Source organism: Pistacia vera, unplaced genomic scaffold (assembly GCF_008641045.1).
Source record: "Pistacia vera cultivar Batoury unplaced genomic scaffold, PisVer_v2 Contig185, whole genome shotgun sequence".
NCBI classification, from domain to species: Eukaryota; Viridiplantae; Streptophyta; class Magnoliopsida; order Sapindales; family Anacardiaceae; genus Pistacia; species Pistacia vera.
Window position 1 is genome coordinate 288,723 of NW_022195948.1, and position 16,538 is coordinate 305,260.

The window sequence follows — 16,538 nt, forward strand, 5'->3', positions numbered from 1 at the left end:
ACTCTACAATTACAAGTACAGTAATCACAACTAACTTGAAAAGAAAACACAATTAAACTAAAAAAGAAGGGTGGAGGAAGAAGAAGATGTAGAGGGGGAGGAGGGGCTTTGGTTTTTCTAAGAACAAACAGCAACATGAGGGGCTGTTCCGATGGTAATGGCAGGAGGGAGGGGAGCAATTTCGAGAAAATTTAACTCTCGGACATCCAAAGTTTCCATTTAACAAAATGGCCCTGAAAATATTTTTGATTTTTTTTTTTTTAATTTAGAAAAGCTGACGTGGCACAGTTAGGATTCATTAAACATGTAAAATGGGTTCAAATGAAAAGATTTAAACATATGTGGGCAAAATCATAATTAATGAAAGTTATTTAAAATTTGAAAATTAAAAATGAGCCCCACCTATTCAAAATCGCTTAATCGAATGTATTAGGCAAATATCGACCGACGAACCCTAAACCCATTCTTTGCGATTTCCGGCGGCTACAGTCCCACATTCTTGCAAATTTTCGATCCATTTTCAATCCTAAAGCTTCCTTTCTTAAAACCATGGTTGACATTCACAAAGAGGAGGAAAACCCAACGCCACTTTGAATCCTAGAGTCTGGCGGTGTAAGCAGTTCAATGGCTGCTCCGGTGGACCATCCGATCAGTGAAGGTGGTCCACAGGCAGAGGAGACGACGGCAGCACAACAACAGAGAGAAGAATCGCAAAACGGTTCTGAAGAGAAGGACACCAACGAGAATTCAGGCGAGGAGGAGGACGCTAACGAGAATTTAGGCGACGAGGAGGACGCGGGCGAAGAAATGGTACATATTTTTACTTGTTTTTTTAATTGGACGAGAAAATGGATGATTTGTGCGAATTTGGGGGAATTTTGTTGTGCGAGGGGTTTCAGAACATGGAATTTTGTTGGCACACCCTCTTCGGACCAAGGGGTTTTAGATTTGTTGGAAGTGTTTTATTATGACAAAGCTATTTTCAGTGAATCTCTCTATTTTGTGCTTCATAATGCTTTAGTTTTGCATGGATGAAAAAGAATGCCAATATTTGACTGTTATATTTTGTGGTTAATTCTTTAAGGCTGCAATGCTGATGTGGGTCATTTTGGAGTCTTGTGTCTCAAAGGATGTTTGTTCTATAAATGCATTTTAGGTGGTGAGAAAAGCATGTTGGCATTTGACATTTTTCATAGAGCTGACAAATCTATAATTTAGCTTGATTTTAGCCTAGTGTTGTTGCTTTGGTCATTGGCATTTTCTGGGGGGGATTATGTTGCCTGATTTTTAAGTTTTAGAAAGTGAAGTTTGTTATAAGTGGGAGTGGACAACTATTTTTATTCAAAGTTGTGGTTTGTGATGGGTGCTTTCCCTGATTCAGTTTCAGACAGTGAAGCAGGTCTGTTGTTATTTATAGTAGAAAATCGAAAGGTGCGGTTCTTTTATATTTAGGTTTAAAACACAGTTACATGAGTGGAAAGGGTTCATTACTAATATTTTTAAGGTTTACAATTTGTTTTTAGTCTCCTATAGTGGTTCTTTTCTTATGTTGGTTGGCAACCTTCTTAATGAGACTAGTGCTTCAAATTTATCCTAGATATTGTACATTCAAGGTCTGAATTTTACCAATATTCATTGCAAGAACAAGAACCATTTTTGAAATTGTGGAAACAATTTCTATCTCTAGCAATAATTTTCCTATTGAAGATCTTTGATATTAGCTTCGTTGCAGAATGACAATTCCCACATACTCGAAGATTCTTCACAATTCTAATTGTTGTCCCTGGCTTAGTGATAATTCGAGAATTATACTGTTTTAATTAGGCTGTTTGGCCGGATTTTAGATACTTCTTAGTTCATTTATGCCTGAATTGCTACTTAATTCTATACATTTTGTGTTGTAGGCCAAAATGGACACTTTGAGCAAATAATGAACGAATTGGAGTTTCTGGACCCAGAAGTAAGCGGATCTCAGAATTTGGGAAAGTTCTGAAGCAAAGTGAGGCACTATGAAACTTGTTCCCATGGGAGAGCATCGAAGATCGAAGATTTAAGCAAAGAAGCAAGTAGAGGGCAATTATGTAATTTCATAATTTTTATGAAGGTTTGCTGTGGCGAAGTCTATTCTTCGCCGCGGCGAAAGCAGTTAAGCACGAGAGTCCATTTTACCTCGTCGCCGCGGCGAAATTCTTTCTTCGCCGCGGCGAAGTCTGCGAATTTTAGTTTCTCTAAAATGCATAGTTTTATTTTAGGAAAGTCTTTAGGTCTTTTGGGCGAGCTATTTAAGGAAAACCTTACCATTTTGAGAGAGGTTCGTGGAGGTTCATGTAGTTTTCGTCTGATTTTCATTGAGTTTAGAATATATTTGACATTTTTGTGGAGAAATGGAGAAGATTCGAGAGTCAACCTTGTGGATTCTTCAACTAGGGGGGATATCTTCTCTTTTCTCTTATTTCAATATGTTGACTACTATGTTTAATGTTTTTCTTGCTTTTTGTGTTGATTTAGTTATGAACTAACCCATTTTGGGTTAGGGTTTTGATGTAACTCAGATTTCTATGGGTTAATCAATTGATTATTGTTATTTTCATATTCTATTGCAAAGATTGTGTGGTTATTCTGTTTTTATTGATTTTATTTGATGAATATGATGAGATTGAGAAATGAATCATGTTGAGCTTCTTGGGTAATCAGCATTGTAGTATTGAATGCTAGAGATAGATTTGAGAATCAATGAAATCAATCTAGGATTCCATTAGCTTAATGAACTTGGATGTATTATTCTTCAAATTGTTGGGTGTGGAAGTTTAATAGGGAAGAGTAGGAATTCATAGCCTGAGAAGGTATGTTTGACAACTTAGAGATTTCGATTTACAATCCGTGCATATAAGTGTGAAAATAGCATAATCCGTAAAATTCATCCATAGAGTCTGAATGAAGTCAAAACCCTAACCTTTTCTTAAATTGATATTACTCTTGCCTTTAAATTCTTGCTCTCATTAATTAGTTTTTAATACTTAGTAAGTTTTGTTTTTAGTTTATTTTCTAATCTCCCATTAATCCAAACAATTTCGATCTCTCCAACTTGAAAAATACTTAGGAAAATTAGTGCTTAACAATCAATCCTCGTGGGAACGATACTCACTCATCACTTTATTACTTTGTGCGACTAGTGCACTGGCTATCATTGCATGTTATAGTTACAACGCCTCAAGTTTTTGGTGCCGTTGCTGGGGATTGAGTTGTATGTTAACATTAAATTTTTCTTGTGTTAGCTAGATTGGAGCTTTATTTTTCTTTGTTTAATTGTTTTTAGTTTAATTTTTGTTTGTTCTTTTTGGTTGGTGTGTGATCTCACTTTTTCTCTCTTTCTGTGTAGTTTATGCGAAGAGCAAAACGTTAGCCAGTGGTTCTTGTTGATCCTGAGATTGAAAGAACCACTAGAAGACTTAACAGAGAAAGAAGAGAAAGAGAGGCTATAGTTGAACCAGAAGTCATAGTTATTGAGATGGCAGAGAATAGAACATTAAGGGAATTCTCAGTTCCCTCAGTTGATGGCAGTGGGTTGAGCATAACTAGACCAGTGGTACAAGCCAACAACTTCGAGATAAAGCCGGCAATCATCCATATGATACAACAGTTGGTACAGTTCAAGGGAGATTTGAAGGAAGATCCAAATCTGCACATTGCAAATTTTTTGGAGATTTGTGATACTTTCAAGTCAAACGGAGTGTCAGATGATACCATCAGATTGAGACTGTTCCCATTTTCATTGAGGGATAAGGCTAAGGGATGGTTAATGGCACTACCATCAGGAACGATCATAACATGGAATGATTTAGCACAGAAGTTCCTGACCAAATTCTTTCCTCTAGCAAAATCAGCGAAATTGAGAAATGATATCACATCTTTTCTACAGGAAGAGTCTAAATCATTATATGAGGTGTGGGAGAGATACAAAGAATTACTGAGGAAGTGTCCACATCATAGGTTGCCAGTTTGGATGCAAGTTCAAACGTTTTATAATGGATTGATGGTAAATGTGTAAACTATGGTGGATGCAGCCTCGGGAGGAGCACTACAAAATAAGACACCTGAAGAAGCTCATGAGTTGCTTGAAGTTCTGTCAAGTAACAACTATCAAAGACCTAATGAAAAGGTGCAACCGAAGAAATCTATAGGTCTTCATGAAGTTGATGCATACACAGCCATTTCAGCCGAACTCACAGCACTTCAGAAACAGTTGGGAAGTATGCAGGTAAATTCTATTCAAGCTCCTCAACTAATTTGTGAATTTTGTGCAGGTGGTCATGTGAGCAGTGAATGCCAAGTGGGGAACACGTTTGCTTCAACGTCTTCATCATCGGAGTAGGTTAACTACTTGGCAGGAAATCAAAGGCAATCGAACAACCCGTACTCCAACACATATAATCCCGGTTGGAGGAATCATCTGAACCTATCTTGGGGCAATCAGAACCAATAGAATCAGTAAAACAATCAATGGAACCAAAGAGCATTGCCAAACAACCAAGCAGGGGTGAACAATCAACCAGGAGAGCAAAGAGTGACAAAATTGGAGGACATGTTTGGAAAGTTTATGCAAGAGACCACAGGTTTTATGAATGAGACGAGGACAAATTTCAGAAATCAAGGGGCTTCCATTCGGAACCTGGAGGTACAGGTGGGGCAATTGGCTGCAAAGCTAAATGAGAGACCATAAGGGTCCCTACCGAGCAACACAGTGACTAACCCACGTGAGCAAGCAAATGCAATAACTCTAAGAAGTGGGACAGTGTTAGAAGAAGTAGAACGATCAGGGAAAGAAGGAAGCCCACCAAAAGAAAAGGAAGATTCTTATGAGGAAGTTGATGAAGAGATAGTTGCTGAAGAGAAACCAACCAGTTCTAGGGTTGATGAACAAAAGCGGGAAGAGAGATAAAGACAAAAGAAAGAGAAATTGCCATTTCTCGAGATACCACCAGAATTGGCACATCACACTCCTTCCGTGCCTTTTCCTCAAAGACTCAAGAAAAAGAATCAGGATAAGTAGTTTTCCAAATTTATTGAAATATTTGAAAAACTGCATATTAACATTCCTTTTGCAGATGCATTGCAACAGATGCTAAGCTACGCGAAATTTCTCAAGGAGATTTTATCAAACAAAAGGAAGCTAGAAGATGAGGAAACAGTGATGCTCACGGAGGAGTGCAGCGCCATTCTCCAGAAGAAGCTACCCCCAAAACTCAAAGATCCAGGGAGTTTTACTATTCCTTGCATTATATGAGACATTACTTTTGATCGAGTTTTGTGTGATTTAGGTGCAAGCATCAATCTAATGCCTTTTTCTGTTTTCAGGAGATTGGGAATTGGTGAAGTGAAGCTAACGACCATGTCGTTGCAACTTGCAGATAGATCCATCAAACATCTGAGAGGTATAGTCGAAGATGTGTTGGTGAAAATGGACAAGATTACCTTTCTGGCGGACTTTGTTGTTTTGGACATGGAAGAGGATAAAGAAATTCCTCTCATTTTGAGAAGACCATTTTTAGCCACGGGAAGAGCACTCATTGATGTGCAAGAAGGAAAGTTACTGTTAAGAGTTCAAGATAAAACAATAACGTTCAATGTGTTTGAAGCTATGAAGTTTCCATCCGAGTTGGATTCATGCTTTAGCGTTGATGTGGTGGATAAACTAGTAGTAGAGGCTATTGAAGAGAACACTCCACAATTGCCTCTAGAAGCTTGTATTGCCCAATAAAAAATAGTAGAGGTAGATGAGTCGGCGAAGAATGAATGTACAAGATTGTTGGAAGCACTTCAGCCTATTGATGAGAGCTAAGATCTAGAATTTGAGGAATTTGATTTTGAGAAGGAGAAGGAAAAGGAAAGAAAGGAAGAACCTCCGAAGCTCGAACTGAAGCCTTTGCCTTCCCATCTCAAATATGTGTATCTTGGTGAAGCAGAAACCTTCCCAATAATCATCAGTTCAAGGTTGAGCAAATTGGAAGAAGAGCGGTTGATTCGGGTCTTAAGAGAACATAGATCAACAATTGGATGGACTATTTCAGATATTAGAGGCATATCTCTGTCATTTTGTATGCATAAGATACTTATGGAAGATGATGTCAAACCTAGGGTGCAACCACAACGGAGACTGAATCCTTCGATGAAGGAAGTGGTGAGAAAGGAGGTGGTTAAACTTCTACATGCGGGCATAATTTATCCTATTTCTGATAGTCCATAGGTGAGCCCGGTGCAAGTAGTTCCGAAGAAAAAAGGTATCACAGTGATAAAAAATGAAAGCAATGAATTGATACCAACTAGGACGGTCACAGGCTGGAGAGTATGCATTGACTACTAGAAATTAAATGAAACGATAAAAAAGGATCATTTTCCACTTCTTTTCATTGATCAGATGTTGGAGAGATTGGTAGGGCATGCTTACTACTGTTTCCTGGATGGTTATTCAGGATATAATCAGATTGCCATCGCTCTTGAGGATTAAGAGAAGACGATCTTCACTTGTCCCTATGGAACCTTTGCTTACCGAAGGATGCCTTTTGAGTTATGCAATGCACCAGCCACATTTCAGAGATGCATGATGTCGATCTTTAGAGATATGGTGGAGCGGTTTATAGAAGTCTTCATGGATGACTTCTCTATTTTTGGTTTATCTTTTGATAATTGTTTATCTAATCTTTCACTTGTTTTGCAGTGATGTAAGGAGACGAACTTGGTGCTCAACTGGGAGAAGTGCCACTTCATGGTCTAGGAAGGAATAGTGCTTGGTCATAGAATTTCAAGGGATGGCATAGAAGTGGATCGAGCAAAAATAGACGTGATTAAAAAGCTACCACCACCCTCAAATGTTAAAGCAGTTCGGAGTTTCTTGGGGCATGCAGGGTTTTATAGACGGTTTATCAAGGATTTTTCTAAGATCTCTAAACCCCTTTGATATTTATTGATTAAAGATGTTGCTTTTGATTTTAATGATGAATGCATGCATGCCTTTCAAACTTTAAAAAAATTATTAGTGTCTGCACCTATTATTGCAGTTCCTGATTGGGGACTGCCATTTGAATTGATGTGTGATGCTAGTGATTTTGCATTAGGAGTAGTGTTAGGATAGAGGAAAAACAAAGTGTTGCATGTAATTCAGTATGCAAACAAAACACTCATTGATGCACAATTGAATTACACCACCACTGAAAAAGAATTGTTGGTTGTGGTTTTTGCTTTTGACAAATTTCGTTCATATTTGCTAGTTGCCAAGGTGATAGTCTACACGGACCATTCAGCACTCAAGCACCTATTGGCAAAGCAAGAAGCGACACATCGGCTAATAAGATGGATCATATTGCTACAAGAGTTTGAGTTGGAGATACGAAATAAGAAGGGGTCAGAAAATGTGGTTGCGGACCATTTGTCAAGGATTGAACGACCAATTTAGGGAAATGAAGAAGAAACCCAAATCAGAGAAACTTTCCCAGATGAGAAATTGATGAGAGTGGAGAAAGCATCGTGGTATGCAGATTTTGCAAACTAGTTGTCAGCGAGAGTGCTCCAAATTGGCATGACCTTCCAACAAAAGAGGAAGTTTTTCTAAGATTTGAAGTATTACTTCTGGGAAGAGCCATTTCTGTATAGACATTGTGCTAATCAGATGATACGTAGATATGTCCCGAAAGAGGAAATGGAGAGTATTCTAAGGCATTGCCATCAGAGGGAAGTGGGTGACCATTTTGAAGGAGCTAGGACATCAGCCAAGGTTCTTCAATCTGGGTTTTATTGGCCAACCCTTTTCAAGGATTCTTTCCAGATGGTTCAGGAATGTGACCAATGCCAACGGAGTGGAAATATTTCGAAGAAAGATGAGATGCCGTTGAACAATATCCTAGTTGTTGAGATGTCGATGTGTAGGGAATTGACTTTATGGGTCCTTTCCCTAATTCTTATGGAAACATGTACATTTTGGTAGCGGTGGATTACGTATCGAAATGGGTGGAAGCAGTTGCATTGCCGTCCAATGATGCCAGGGTGGTGGTTAATTTTGTGAGAAAGAACATTTTCTCAAGATTTAGAGTACCACGGGCAATCATCAGTGATGGAGGATTGCATTTTTGCAATAGCAATTGGATGCGCTTTTAGGAAAGTATGGAGTGAAACATAGAGTTGCGACACCGCACCATCCACAGACTAGTGGGCAAGTGGAACTGTCAAACAGAGAACTTAAGGGCATTTTAGAGAAGACAGTGAATGCATCTAGGAAGGATTGGTCAAGAAAATTAGATGATGCATTATGGGCCTACCGCATTGCATTTAAGACTCCGATTGGTATGCTTTCATTTAGGATGGTCTATGGGAAGGCATGTCACTTGCCGATAAAACTCGAGCATAAGGCATACTGGGCAGTTAAGCAGCTCAACATGGATTTACGAGCAGCTGGGGAAGAAAGGATGTTGCTTTGAATGAACTCGATGAGTTTCGTCACGAAGCATATGAGAATGCTCGGATTTACAAAGAAAAGACAAAAAGGTGGCATGACAAGCATATCCGGAAGAAGAACTTTGAAGTGGGTCAGAAAGTGTTGTTGTATAATTCTAGACTTAGGCTATTCCCTGGAAAACTTAAGTCTAGATGGTCCGGACCCTTCATAGTTACAAGAGTTTACCTGTTTGGAGCGGTGGAGGTGTCACATGAAGACAAAGGCACATTTAAGGTCAATGGACAGAGGTTGAAGCCATACATCGATGGGGTGATGAGTTGCAAGTCAATCCCCCTCCGGCTTGACATTCTGACATGAAGACTTGAGAAAGTCGAGCTTTCGACTATAAACAAGCGCTCCTTGGGAGGCAACCCAAGTGTTTTCATTTATTGTTGTTATTTATTTTTTTGAAGTTGTTTAGTTTTCTTATGATTTGTAGATGAAGTTTAATTTGTGTGTTTTTAGGTGTTTCAGGTGAATTATCGAATCAAGGCAAAAAATGGAAATTTTCCAATTTTCGCCATGGCGAAGAAGTTTCTTTGCCGCGATGAACTGCATTGTGCAAGAAATGGAATTCGAAAAGTCTCAAACTTACCGCAGCGAAGTATTTTCTTCGCCGAGGCAATGTAAGCTCTGGAAATTTTCGCTGCGGCGAAGAAAGTTGGGCGAAATTGACTAAGGGAAGTTCGCCGCGGTGTTGTATGCGCTAGAATTTTTTGCCGTGGGGAAGAATGTTTCTTCGCCGCGGCATCGACTGGGTAACTTTTCAAAGGAGTGAAGAACTTCGCCACGGCGAAACCTGTTTTTTATAAATAGAAACCGCGGCTCTTCATTTTTCGCAAAACACTTCAAACACATCCGAGAGCAAACTTTTTCCATCTTTGATCCAGAGCCTTTCCAGTGATTTCCCAGCACAATATCTCACTCTTTAACCTTTCTAAACACCAAAACAACTCATTTTAGCAAAGATCTTCGCGAAAAATTGAAGAAAATTGTGGGTTCAAGAATTTGGGGTTTTTGGAATCTAGGTTGCTTTGGCTAAATTGGCGGCGAATACATCCTAGTTTTGGTAAGATTTCAAGTTCCCTAAGCTTTTAATTGCACAATTTCGAGTTTAGAGTAGTAGATCTGAAAATTTTGATTGTTGATTGAGTTGTGGATATTTAGTATTATTGTGCGTTGATTTTGTTTGAGGAAGTGTAGATTGTGAATTGTGTGGTGTTGAGGAGTTTGAGTTTTGAATTTTGGGAGTGTTTTGTGAAGTTTGGAAGAATCGAAGTTTGGGGGTCTAGGTGCGATTTTTGGAAGTGCGATATTTTTGCAGGATTGATTGTGGTTGTTCGTAGGGTGCCTAGAGTTGAATTGTCGAGTAGATTTGTAGTTTGGGAAAATGCTGCTCAAAGTGTTGTCCAAGGGGAAAGGAAAAGGGAAAAAGGTGGACAACTGATTTGTGAATGACAAGGCTCGGAAATGATATGAAGGGGCAATCCAAAGGAAAGATAATGGATTTATTGTCGAGAGGGGGTTGACCACTGTTTATGCTGAAAAGTGGAGTGAAGGGCGAAAGTGGAATGCATTTATGGATGAACCCAGACATGCGGCTGTAGAGCCGATAGTAAGAGAGTTTTACGCCAACCTCCCTGATTGTGATCCTGGTCATGTGTTTGTAACGGGTATTGATGTGCCATTTGATGTGAAGGTCATCAATGATTTTTTTCACTTGCCTTCGATTAACCCTAATGAGTATCTGGAGTTTAAGAAGAGACAATTTCAGGAGGATGAGATCCTTAAGGTTATAGCAAAACCAGATACCCCTTGGGAGGTGTCAAAAAAGGGAAAAAAGAGCATCAAGGGAACCAATCTGACTCCGACAGCTAGGTTGTGGTAGTATTTTGTGTGTGCACGGATGATGCCGGAAACATATTACAGTTCAGTCACTTTTGACAAGGCATTGCTGCTTTACACTATTGCCACCGGAAAGAAGATGGATGTGGGGAAGATCATCTTGAATTGTATACAGAATGCATCCCAACTAGGGCGAGGGAGTTTCCCCTTCCCACATCTCATCACCGAACTGTGCATTAAAGCAGGAGTACAGAAGGAGGATGATGAACCACTTATCCATGTTGCCCCAGCTCTCGACACAACCTACTATCGGAAACTGCTTGAGCATCAACCCAGTGAGCAACCCAGCGCCGGGACAAAACAATAGAGAACCACCCAAGGCATTGCCACATCATCCAGTTCCACAGCCACTATGAAGGAGATGATGCAGTAGATGCTGGGTCTGATAAAACGAATGGCAAAACGTCAGGATTAGCTAGCAGAGCAGACCCATATGATGTATGACATGCAGCACAATTGCTTCACCAAGCTCAACGTTGATACTTCGAGCTTCCAATGGGCTGACTGGGATTCAAAAGAATGGATAGGCTCTGACTTAGAAGGGGACGATACCGAGGGAGAGGAGGAGGCCGAAGAATGAACTTGAACACCTGTTTTTGTATTTTATTTTCTTTGCTTTAGTTGTTTTTGTATTTCATTTTGAACATGGAACTAAATTGCTTTTTGTTTTGGATGGTTTAAAGTTTGTTTTAAATTTCCTAGTAGTTGTAAAGGCGAGATTAGGATTGTAATATTTTCATATTAGTCAGTGAACTTTTCTAACACAATGGACACCACAGTATTTCAATTGTTTTTACAGATTATGGTGATGAGAAAGCCAAGGACTGGGTGTGCATGCTGTTGAGCAAAACTTCATCTTCACGGATTAATCAGGGAACTATCTCGTACCTTTGTAGATTTTGTTTTTCTATTCCTAATTCGTACATAATGTGACATTGGGGACAATGTCATCTTTAGTTTGGGGGTAGGAAAAATTTGAAAATTTTTTATTTGTGTTTATTTTATTTTCATGTTTTGTTATGTATGCCAATGATGAATTACATAAGTCTCTGATGAGAATAGGATTGTTGGGATTTTATTGGTGAGAAATGTTAAGCATTGCTTCAAGTTTATGTTGATTGACTGAATTTTGCTTGAGGTTTGTTGAGTGGTTCAACCACCATTTTTATTATTTCAGCATGCTTAGATTCATTTTATGTGGTTAGGTAAAGTCTTGATAATGTGGGTAGACTCTAGAACCTAGTTGAGAAGTGCTTGAGGCTTGAGGTTTGTTGAGTGGTTCAACTACCATTTTTATTATTTCAGCATGCTTAGATTCATTTTATGTGGTTAGGTAAAGTCTTGATAATGTGGGTAGACTCTAGAACCTAGTTGAGAAGTGCTTGAAGCGAAATTCTAGGAATAGACATTATTGAGGAAGAGATTTAGGTAGTTTTCGGAACGTTTAAGCCTTTCCAACCGACCATGAATTTTATCCCTGGTGACCTATTTGAGCCTTATGAAATCATCATTGCCTTATTTTTGTTGTGAAATCAATAATGCCCAAAACATTTTTCCCTAAACACATCCGCAACCTTTAAGAGAATTATAAATTTAATGCAAACACAAAGAGCTTGGAGAGTTGTGTGAATGAACTAGAAGAATAGTTTGGAGGTTGTAAGAAGGGCAAGAGGAATAAGAGGGCTAATTAACCTCAATTTTATTGTTATTTAAAAAAAAAAAAAAAAAAAAGTTCCATTTCGAGAACTACATTGCAGTAGCAAAAATAAGAATTGTGCATGGTTGAGGGTTGTAACATGGATGACATCTTGAGTGATGGTTGAGAAAGAAAGTGGAAGTTGATTAAGTCTTAATGTTTGCTTTAAGGAAACCGAGTTCACTTGTTCGTTTATCATTTTCTGTCCTTTGAAATCTACTAACCGAGCCAAACGTTACAAGCCTGTAAAGACCTTTTGATCTTTAGTAATGTCTAATCCTCATTAGTAGAGAGTAGTTCGATACTTAGGCTTATGGAGTCTGCTGCCATTTGATAAACTTTGCATTTCCGCATAAAATAATCCAAGAAGTTGGAATGTGGATTAAAGTGGGGATCACCTACTCGGGGAACCAATAGAGAAAGATAGTCGATGAAACTTATAACTTCTTGGAGTATTGAACATTTTCTAGTAATAATTTTCAACAAACTTTTGAGACTTGTGTAAATTCTAGGCAATTCTTATGTTGAGTTTGAGTCTAATTTTTGTTTGTTCGTTTTCAGTTTTGTTGTTCTGTGTTTTTGGTTGTTTGTTATTTTTCTTTCTTTGTGTTTGGTACCTGATGCTTGCGGATGAGCATGCCTTTAGTTTGGTGGTATTTGATAATCCGAGAATTATACTGTTTTAATTAGGCTGTTTGGCCAGATTTTAGATACTTCTTCGTTCATTTATGCCTGAATTGCTACTTAATTCTATACATTTTGTGTTGCAGGCCAAAATGGACATTTTGAGCAAATAATGAGCAAATTGCAGTTTTTGGACCCAGAAGTAAGTGGATATCAGAATTTGGGAGAGTTCTAAAGCAGAGTGAAGCACTATGAAGCTTGTTCCCATGGGAGAGCATCGAAGATCGAAGATTTAAGCAAAGAAGCGAAGGGCAATTATGTAATTTTAGAATTTTCATGAAGGTTCACCGCGGCGAAAGTAGTTAAGCACGAGAGTCCATTTTACCTCATCGCCGCGGCGAAATTCTTTCTTCGCCATGACGAAGTTTGCGAATTTTAATTTCTCCAAAACGCACAGTTTTATTTTAGGAAAGTCTTTAGGTCTTTTGGGCGAGCTATTTAAGAAAAACCTTACCATTTTGAGAGAGGTTTGTGGAGGTTCATCTAGTTTTCATTTGATTTTCATTGAGTTTAGAGCAGATTTGACATTTTTGTGGAGAAATGGAGAAGATTCGAGAGTCAACCTTGTGGATTCTTCAACTAGGGGGGATATCTTCTCTTTTCTCTTATTTCAATATGTTGATTGCTATGTTTAATGTTTTTCTTGCTTTTTGTGTGATTTAGTTATGAACTAACCCATTTTGGGTTAGGGTTTTGATGCAACTCAGATTTCTATGGGTTAATCAATTGATTATTGTTTTTTTCATATTCTATTGCAAAGATTGTGTGGTTATTCTGTTTTTATTGATTTTATTTGATGAATATGATGAGATTGAGAAATGAATCATGTTAAGCTTCTTGGGTAATCAGCATTGTAGTATTGAATGCTAGAGATAGATTTGAGAGTCAATGAAATTAATCTAGGATTCCATTAGCTTAATGAACTTGGATGTATTATTCTTCAAATTGTTGGGTGCGGAAGTTTAATAGGGAAGAGTAGGAATTCATAACCTGAGAAGGTATGTTTGATAAGTTAGAGATTTCGATTTACAATCCGTGCATGTGAGTGTGAAAATAGCATAATCCGTAAAATTCATCCATAGAGTCCGAATGAAGTCAAAACCCTAACCTTTTGTTAAATTGATCTTGCCTTTAAATTCTTGCTCTCATTAATTAGTTTTTAATACTTAGTAAGTTTTGTTTTTAGTTTATTTTCTAATATCCCATTAATCCAAACAATTTCGGTCTCTCCAACTTGAAAAACACTTAGGAAAATTAGTGCTTAACAATCAATCCTCATGGGAACAATACACACTCATCACTTTATTACTTTGTGCGGCTAGTGCACCTTCTATCATTGCATGTTGTAGTTACAACGCATCACTTAGTACTAATCAAACCGAAAGCAATTGCCAACTTTTCACTATGATGATTCAAGGCTCCTTCCTTCCACTCCTCATCCATGTCATACAACACTTCCGATTTATCAAGAACAAACCCAGACTTCTCTAAGAGTGTATCTATTTCATCTAACATCTCATATATTTGTTTGCACTGAAGATGTACTTTGTCACCCACAAGAAACTCATGAACTGTCCACCTCAATTGAGCTAGAACCAGGAACCTTCTGCATCCCTTTGTCATTTAGCCTGGTTCTTTTCCTTGCTACATCGTCCCATCTACCAACTCCTACATAGATGTCTGATAATATCATCTGGCTTGAATCATTCACTGATCATTCTTGAGAAGAGTTCAAGAGCCTTATCTGCATTCCCATGCATGCCTAACCTAGATATCATTGCATTCCAAGAAGCCAAGCTTTTGGAACTCATGGTGTCAAAAACTTGTGTTGCTGCCTCTATATTTCCGCATTTAGCATACATGTCAACAAGACTTGTCAAGAGGGATATATTGTTTAGTTTTTGGAAGTTCTTGTCTATATAAGCATGAATCCATTTGCCAAGATCAATCGCACCTAAATAAGCACAAGCTAGAAGAATGCTTAAAAAGGTGACATAATTAGGCTCTACATCTGATCATAGCATTTGCCGAAATAACATAATGCTTCTTTGTAGTGGCTCAAATGAGTATAGCCACCAATCATAATATTCCATGAAATAACATCCCTTTGCTCTGTACTGTCAAACAATTCACGAGCCTTCTCCAAATCACCACATTTTGAGTACATATTAATAAAAGCATTAACAGTATGAAGATTAGTACCAAGTCTATGTTCTTCAATCCAAGAGTGAACCCAGTTGCCCAATTCAAGAGAACCCAAATGAGCACTAGCGAAAAGGACAGTAACCATTGTGCTTTCATTAGGAACAACATTTTCATTACAAGTCTCTTGAAACACTTCTATATCTAGCAATAAACACTTCTTAATGAGATCCTCCCAATTGCAACATTATATCTTATGTTTTTTGTGTTCACATTTGTTGGACACCCACAAAAAAGCAAGTATACATTACATTCACGTTACTTTTCCTTTAATTAGTGTCTATAATAAAGGCATTTACTTTTGATAGTGTAATGAAATGAAATATATATTTAAACTAATAGATAAGTGTCCACTCCTGGAGCTGCCATTTTCGATTGTGCAAATTATGCAGATTATTAGTTGTTTTCGTTTATTTTTTTGCGGCAGCCTACTAGTTGTTTTGGTTTATTTTTTTTTACTGATATTTTGTTTATATCGATTGTGCAGATTATCCGGAGCGTAAATTATAAAGACTACGAGTTGGAGATTGTAAGCGATAAGGTATCGTATCTCCCTGTAAGGGTGACAGTAAGGTCAAGTTGGGAAGTTTTTACGAGAATAAGGGGGATTTTACAAGGAGTGAGGAATGGTGCAGACCGATTCAAAGAGACTTGTTTCGGTCATTTTTTGGATCGAAAAAAATTGGAAAAAAGGTGTTCTTGGGTAGGGAGTGCATTATATGTTGCTGCACTCAGTAAAAAGCAAAAAAAATAAAGAAATGTGGTTCGTGGTGGATTGAAAGCCACTACGTTTGGGATGACGGAATATGCCTTGGTGACAGGCTTAAGATGTGGGGAATTGCCAGATGCGGTTGAGCAAAATAAAATAAAGCAGAGTAGGGCTGCCAAAAGCTTGGCTAACAAGGTTTTGGGGGGCAAGCGTTTATTACAGGACAAGATTTAGAGGAGAGGTTAGAAGAAGGTGGGTTAACCTCTTTAGAGAAGTTCAAAATTTGTTTGGTATTTTTTTTATATTTGATCCTAATGGCTACTGACTCAACAAAAGCCGTTGATATGGATTGGGTGATGTTTGCAGGCAACTTGGACTTCTTTAATGCTTATCCGTGGGGACGGGTATCATTTAAGCGAACCATGGATTCCCTGCAAGTAAAAGACATGGCGTCAAAGCACTCCCAATGGGTCGGGAAGAATAAACCGAGCACGTACAATTTGTTTGGCTTCCCATGGGTAATGCAGGTAAATGTTAATAGCTTTTTGTTATATTTTTTGTAATATATGTGTTTGAATTATGATATGGACTATTTTTTTACAATGTAGGCTTGGATGTATAAGGTCTTCCCTGTCTTCGCTAAGGCGGGGGAGGAGGATGAAGACTTCAGATAAGCGACAACAATTTCCTAGGATGTTGCGGTGGCACGTTAAGAAGTGTACCCATTGGGATTATGACCAAATAGATATTGAAATTCAAGCAGCTCAGGTAAGATTAAAGGATTAAGCTTTTACATATGCACTTGCTTTAAAATGTGGCTTAAATCTGATTGATTTTGTTTCTTATTGCAGGGAGTC

At 38.2% G+C, this 16,538-nt stretch overlaps 1 non-coding gene and 1 pseudogene across 1 annotated transcript; both read right to left on the reverse strand.

Moving 5' to 3' along the window:
- Positions 1-1,622: 1,622 nt before the first annotated feature.
- On the reverse strand, positions 1,623-16,197 carry LOC116126882 (annotated as a pseudogene).
- On the reverse strand, positions 3,887-3,993 carry LOC116126902. The gene has a single exon (XR_004127551.1). It is a non-coding gene; the product is annotated as a small nucleolar RNA R71 (small nucleolar RNA).
- Positions 16,198-16,538: the final 341 nt, after the last annotated feature.